Raw genomic sequence first — 7771 nt, 5'->3', positions numbered from 1 at the left:
GCCACAAGAAACGCGGAGCCACGTTAAATAAACCTTTTGCGTATATGTTGGAGAAAGAAATTATGCATGTGGGAATCTACTTATGTAAAGGTCCTATAAACCTTAACCTTTCTTCCTTGAGAATTAATAATGACAGCATCTTATAACGCAAGTGAATGTTGTTGTTTTTTTATTGTATTCTATTCAGGAACGAGTTGTAAGAATGTCAGTAGTAACTTATCTAAAGGTCAGAGATACCGAGCGCTGGTGGTGTTCAGTAGTCCATTATGGCCAAAATCATAGTCCAGTGATGGCTTGTGTCAGTTAGTCTTTGAACTTCGAAGGTACTTAGGCAGTGGCGCTGTGTGCAGTGACAATAACACACACACCACAGCACACCACACCACACCATACACACACCACACCACACCATACACACACCACACCACACCACACCACACCACACACATGTCATCTAAGTGTAAAGACTTGATAACCTTGTCTTTATCAGCAAATCTTGACACTTAATCTGGACAAGTGATGTAGTCAATAAGACGCCCTTGTAGAGAACAGCCTCACCACCTTGACACTGAGAAGCCAACAGTGAAAGTACTATTGTAATCTTCCCTAAGAGACACACATGGAAGCAAGGACAGGAAGCGACTTATCCTGTGTTTTAGTGAATTGGATCTTTTGAGTTGTGGAAGTAAAAGCTATAATAATTAAATGACAATGGAAGGTGTATGTGTACCCTCCACTTGAAGACCTGCAAGTTGTATAAAGAGGGTGAGAGGTGTGCCGGGAGGGAAGGTGTCGTGAGGTGCCCGGAATAAAAGATGAAAGGATGGTGTGTGTGTGTGTGTGTGGTGCGTGCGTGTTTGCGTGCGTAGGTGTGTATGTGTGTTGTGTTGATGGCAGCCAGGAGAGTGACAAGTAGAGTGGCAGGAGTGTTGTAAACGAAGCGCTGTTGCTCAGACGATCATCACAGCATTGGCCATGGAAGTAGCGATGGAATAATGGAGAGGAGGAAGACTGAGTGACATACGTGGAGAGAGAGAGAGAGAGAGAGAGAGAGAGAGAGAGAGAGAGAGAGAGAGAGAGAGAGAGACAGAGAGAGAGAGAGAGAGAGGGAGAGAGAGAGAGAGAGAGAGAGAGAGAGAGAGAGAGAGAGAGAGAGAGAGAGAGAGAGAGAGAGAGAGAGAGAGAGAGGGGAGAGAGAGAGAGAGAGAGAGAGAGAGAGAGAGAGAGAGAGAGAGAGAGAGAGAGAGAGAGAGAGAGAGAGAGAGAGAGAGAGAGAGAGAGAGAGAGAGAGAGAGAGAGAGAGAGAGAGAGAGAGAGAGAGAGAGAGAGAGAGAGAGTCGCCTGGGGGAGAGATATATACCACACAATAAAGACCACATAGTTTTTAAACAGACTTTTCTTACGCAAGGTTAAGTGAGCCAGGGGTTCGTCTCATATACCTTATAGTCGAAGGGGAATGAAACAGGAAACAGTACGGGTAATATAAATAGTTTTTGAGGAGTAGATTAAACAAGATGGAGGAAGTGTTGGTGTCAGGCGAGATTCTGAACTATTGAAAAAAAATGAACTCGGAAGAATTAATTAAAGATGAAGAATAGCTGAATATTGTGTCATGGGAGGAGTTGTTGAGTTTTTTGAGAGTATATATAAATCACCATTACCTTTACTATGGTTTATAATGGAGGTTCTAGTGAAGGGGAATAGTGGTGTTGATGAGAGGTGAGGAACTGAGCAGATGTTGAGTGAAGAAGAATTGGACGTGAGAGATGAAACGAAAGAGATGGAAGGATATGAGAATATTCTGTCCCGGAGCCGAGAGATTTATCGTCTCTTTAATACATGTGAAGACGCTGAACTTTTAAATGAAGAAACTACTTATGTTAATGATGTTTTGACAATAATAATAATAATAATAATAATAATAATAATAATAATAATAATAATAATAATAATAATAATAATAACGATAATAATAATAATAATAATAATAATAATAATAATAATAATAATAATAATAATAATAACGATAATGACGATAACAATCATAAATGTTCAAGGTGGAGGTAGAGAAGGAAGAGATTTTTATAGGTAGAGAAATATTTACCTTATCTCCCCTCATTACCACACCAAGACCAACCAGTGAATTAAACTTCGTCAACAATGAAATCACCAAAGACAACACGAATAAAAATACCTAACTATAAAATTCCTCACTAATTGTAAATAATAAAAATAAAGAATAATAAAGACAAGAATAAAAAAGACAACAAATAAATATGGAATGTTGAGTAAGGAATGTTTTTTTTTTTCACTTTTTGCCATTTTTTTTTTTGGTGGGGGGGGCGGGGGTGAATGTGGGATGAGCCTTGAGCGACAAATATTCTGATCCCTCGAGCAACGTCTTAAAGCAGATCATGATTAGATATTCAAGATGAGGCTAGCTGGAGCATGTGGGAGTCGAGAGGGAGCATGTGGGAGTCTAGTGGAGCATGGGAGCCTGAAGGGAGCATGTGGGAGCTTAGCGGGAGCATGTGCGTGAGACTAGCGGGGTACAGTAGTGACACTTCTTCGGGGTGGAGGAAGGGGAGAGGAAGGGGTTGGGAGGAGGAGGGAACAAAGAAGGGAGAGGGGGGAGAGGGGGGAAGGGATAGAATGGAGGGAGGATGATGAAATGGAGGGACGGAGAGGGGGGATAGAAGGAGGTTGGGAGGGACGGAGAGGGGGTGGAAAAACACGCAACATAATGATAAATTTAAGGTAAAGGAAGGACGTAATGCGTCGGTTTGTTTACATCCGTCAAACAAATGGAGTTTGGTTGAGAAGACTGAAGAAAGAGTAGACTGGTTTAATGGATCTATTTAAATCACTGTTACTGCAGAAATCTTGAAGTAAGATGACTGTTCAACCGTGCAAGCTAATGACTGGTTGACAACAAAAATTAGTAGACGCTGATTGGTCGATATAGTAAGCACAAGCGATGATTGGCCAACGTTGGAAGCATATTAACCCTAAATTGGCCGTCAGTGTCCGGAGATGGCTCTCATTGGCCAAGATTGAAAGTCCATGACGTTGATTAACGCTGATTGGCCAACAGTGCTACAACAGGACACTGATTGGCCAAAACCCCTGCGTCTCAAAGCGTTTCATCCACCAATTACATATTAAGAGCAGCAGGGTGAAACAGGTCGCGGAGAATGTTATAATATCAAAGTCTGACGCAACATAACGTAACGCAACATAACCTGTGTCGCTCACTACAACAGTAAATACTTAATGGCAGCAGCGTGGACACGAGACAGTATCCACACTAGACAGAATTCAATGATGAAGTCACACCTAATATTCAGAGTGTTGCACGAGACCTTGGCGGGGCGCGCGTGACTCTTACACCGAGAGGTTATCCGTGTGTCCTTCTGGCCACACACCTGAGTCTACCTGACGCACACACAAGATGGTTATGGCTCCCTCTAGTGATGCCCCAAGTGGGAAGGACCAAAGAAATTAGACACTAGCTACGAGTACTACCCACCTATGACATCATAAAGAGGGAGGAGCTACAGGTATTAGGCTTTGTTAGTGGCTACCACCTATGACGTCATAAAAGTGAAGGATACATAGAGACTAGATAAATTAAGAGGACTCCGAAAATGACGTCATTGGGTGGGAGGAGCAACAAAAATTGGATAATATAATTGGGCACCTCCAGTGATGTCACAAGGTGGGAGGAGCCTGAGTAAGCTTCGACAACTGATGAAAAACTGTAGAACAATTAATAATCTTGTACATGATCACACTGTCTCTTCATTTGTTATTCATGTGATATCATTAATTTTATACAAGTGTAATTTATTTTACAACTGTGTTAAATGATCGAGTGAGAGGGAGGGTGTGTCTTTTATAACACAGTAACAGGAAGAAACTTTTATGGTGAGATGAAACTTTTTATCTTAGTTAACATTAATATAGAACCTATTATCTAGGCCTCTTGTTGAAGCCTAGTTGTCAATTCTCAAACCCATTAAGTATGAAACCTCTTCTTCACAATGACAGAGTCTGGAAATAAAGTTCTCTCTTTATTACGTAAAATATATTTTGAAATAATGATAATTAATTATTAACTCTGTGTGCGCGCGTGTGTGTGTGTGTGTGTCACTCAGCCAGGTGCCCCCCCGGGAGCCCCACCACCACACCTGGCAGTAATTATTCACAGGTACAGGACCATCCTCTCCAAGTTCCATGACTCAAGCTTGTACCTGCGGGTGCCACTACCTCCCGTTGTGCCACCCCGGGGGAGGCGTCGTCCCCGGGTTTCATGGAGGTAGGGGGGGGAAACACGTACCTAAAGGGTGCCAGGAAGGAATAAGAGGAGGGGAGGCATCATCTTGAGAGGAGACAGGGAGGTGTATCCTGTCTAAAGTGCCAGGTAGGGGAGACAGGTCATGTCAGAAGTGCCAGGGAGAGAGGGGGCGACCCATCTGTGAGGTGTTAGGTCGGTGTGTAAGGGAAGGGATGATGTCGGACACGCTACTGAGGCACTATTACAAAGGAGACAGGTAGAGGGGTAACATATTACAGGTGAGAGGTCGTCTGAAGTGACAGGGTGAGGACCGATAACAAGAGTGATAAGGAGGGAGGTGGGGGAGGGGTAAAGGTGTTAAAGCTCACTCCTTCCCCAGTCTTTTACGTCCTTCCTATCCCTTACCTCCTCCAACCTGACCCCCCCCCCCTTCCGTCTACCTCCCCTTAATCTCCCTTATCATACACCGCCTCCCTCCCCCCACTTTCTGGCCTCCCTCATCAAGAACCCTCCCCAGTACCCGCCTCCCTGCCTTCCTACCTCCCACACACTCGTCTTCTCCCTCGCTTCCTGCCTTGTACACCGTTCCTCCTTCACCCACGTACCATCCCACCCCTCTCCCACCCTTTACCCTCCTCACACGTTACCTCTCCAATCTCCTTTCGTCTCCCTCATCTCATCTTAATACCCTGCCTTTCCTTCCCTCCCTCCCTCCTTCCCCCACTATGAGGTGTTAAGATGCTAGTGAGGCCGGCCACGTCCAACCCTCCTGAAAGAGGATTTTTTCGTTAAGTCCTAAAGAAGTTAGTTACTATAAAGTGGCGGCGCCTACTGCCAGCGGCCTCCCTTGTCAACACTAACACCCGAGTTTTTTATAAGCAGACCAGAGTTCCTCGAGACTGCTGCTATCATCACCTTAAAACATCTTCTTCCTCTTGATATTTTATTTATTTATTTATTCATTTTGGTGAGTTGAATAAGTTTTAGGATTTGTTTATTTTATTTTTTTCTTCATTATTTGTGTTCTTCACTTCCTTGTATTGCTCTCTCTCTCTCTCTCTCTCTCTCTCTCTCTCTCTCATCTTCTTCCTTCTGTTTCACATATTATCTATCTCACACTTTCTTCTCCTCCTCATCATTTTTTCTTCCTCCTCCACCTCCTTCTCCTCCCCCTCTTCCACCTCCTTCTCCTCCCCCTCTTCCACCTCCACCTCCTCTGTGTCTCTCCCACAACCTCTCCCTTATGCCTCGTTATGAAAGAGACAAATAAAATTGTTCTCAAATCTTCCAGTAAGATAAAACTTAACCAAGGTATCCGTGACATGTACCGTGTGTCTGTCATAGTGTGTCATGCGTGAGGGATTGTCCTGGAAATTGGCCATAAAATAACGATGATGGTGATGATGGTGATGGTGATGATGGTGATGATGGTGGTGATGGTGGTGGTCATGGCGATGATGATGATGGTGATGATGGTGATGGTGGTGGTCATGGCGATGATGATGATGGTGATGATGTTATACCTGAAATTGTGTTTAAATATAATAAAAATAAGATAAATGAAAATAAACTTCAACTCCTAACTACAGTAATTTCTTACCATCTCAGGCGGAAGAAGCATCCGTCTTAAGAGAAAGAAAGAGAGAGAAAAAAAGGGAGATTTGGTGAGATTTACGCCTTAGTCGCGGTGATTCGCCAGCGGCCACAATCAGAATCACATTAGGTGGTTTATGGTTGGTGTGGCCGACCATTGTTCTTGGTGAGGGATGGTGGCCGCCCCTCTCCCTGCCGCCCCTCTCTCCTGCCGCCCCTCTCCCTGCCGCCCCTCTCGTTGCCGCCCCTCTCCCTGCCTCCACCTCCACCCTAGTTAACTCATTTCGTATTGTTGAAATCTCAGGTCAGTCTCAAAAATTTTCAGGTTAAATTAGCCCTGAAACTTGTGATGATGGAAAGCAGTGAGTCAAATAAGAAAACCTAACCTAAGCTAATCTAGCCTAACGTAACCTAACCTAACCTTGGTGAAGACTGGTGAGGATGACTCATCACTCACAGGTAGCACACTGCCTCGGTTTCAATTTACTTTTAACAAAACTTATATATTATTGTTGTTTTAATGTCTTGTGTCGTGGCCGTTTTGATTTTGTTCTTTTTCTGATTATATTTATCTCAAGAACGATTGTTATGATGAACTGTTATCTATCGTTATCAGGAAGTTATCGTATGAAGGTGATAATTGATAAAACTTGGCCGATTTTCTCCAAATTCGACACCCACTTTCCTTGGTCCCTGGCAATTAGGACCTAGAGCGGCTGCTGGGCGTAATGCATTAAGCAGGTCTCCGCGGGTCTGGCCCTGAGAGAGACTCCAGTTACGACATCTGGCAGAAACACACAAAACTGCTTCATCACCTCACTGAAGTTCACATTGGTATAAATTATGTTTCAGCCTTAGATGTTTTTTGGGGTGTTAGTGATAGTATAAACATTTGTCCCTGAACCAAGATGTGATGTTTATTGGCGAATGTTTAATAATACAGGTTAAGTGGCGGTTGATTATTAAACATTCATATCTGCAATGTTAATCGAACTCTAGGTATAACCGATACAACTAACTGGCTCACTTAAGTTGAAATACAAGAATGGCTGCCTTGATGTATTCGACTTCAGACGTATTCGACTCCAGGTACTCGACTCCAAATATATTCGACTCTACACTGTGACTATATAACACACTCTTGCCCCCACAGACAATACAACACGTAAATTCATAACAATGTGACTCTTAGGTAACGTAACAGTTCTCATCCTCACTCCACTCACACACAGTAAAGTCACTTGGTTAATTAATCGCCTAGGTTGGTGGTGATTTACAACGTTCAGTTACTCACTACACGCTAAGCCATTATGGTTAGTTAATAATGTATAAGGCTATCATGTGTTGGTTATTTGCTGTGTTAATTTACCATTGTTATTAATTCAGTCTTAGTCGTTATTGTTGGTTAGTTGTCTAAGGGATGTCAGTGTTTTTTGGTCCGGTATTCTTGTTTGTTCACTGCTTCTTTTTCACTTTTTCTCCCTTCTATTTCTCTTCTTGTTCCTCTTGTTCCTCTCCTTCTTCTTCCTCCTCCTCCTCTTCTTTCTTACCAATACTCACCACTCCCTACCACTCCCTGCCACTACCTGCAACTTCCCACTACTACTTGCCACTACCCGCCACTTCCCACCGCCCTCTGCCAATTTTGAGGACGTGGACCATACTTGTCACAGACGGGACTGACCTCTAAATTAGCTGCCTGTAGCTTACGGAGTTTAATGGTTGGTTCCCATTCCCCCCGGCCTTCACAACCTGTACACAGCCCTTGTTAAGAGCTGTGAGTTACTGCCCGTGTTCTCAGTGAGTTCCCTCCCCCATTTCCATCCCCGTCCATCATTCAACCACCATTTCTTCCCTCACTCCCCATCTCTTTCCCACTCT

This window comes from Homarus americanus, unplaced genomic scaffold (assembly GCF_018991925.1).
Source record: "Homarus americanus isolate GMGI-L3 unplaced genomic scaffold, GMGI_Hamer_2.0 scaffold36734, whole genome shotgun sequence".
Classification (NCBI taxonomy): Eukaryota; Metazoa; Arthropoda; class Malacostraca; order Decapoda; family Nephropidae; genus Homarus; species Homarus americanus.
The sequence above is the reverse complement of the archived record's forward strand: the minus strand, read 5'-3'. Positions refer to the sequence as shown.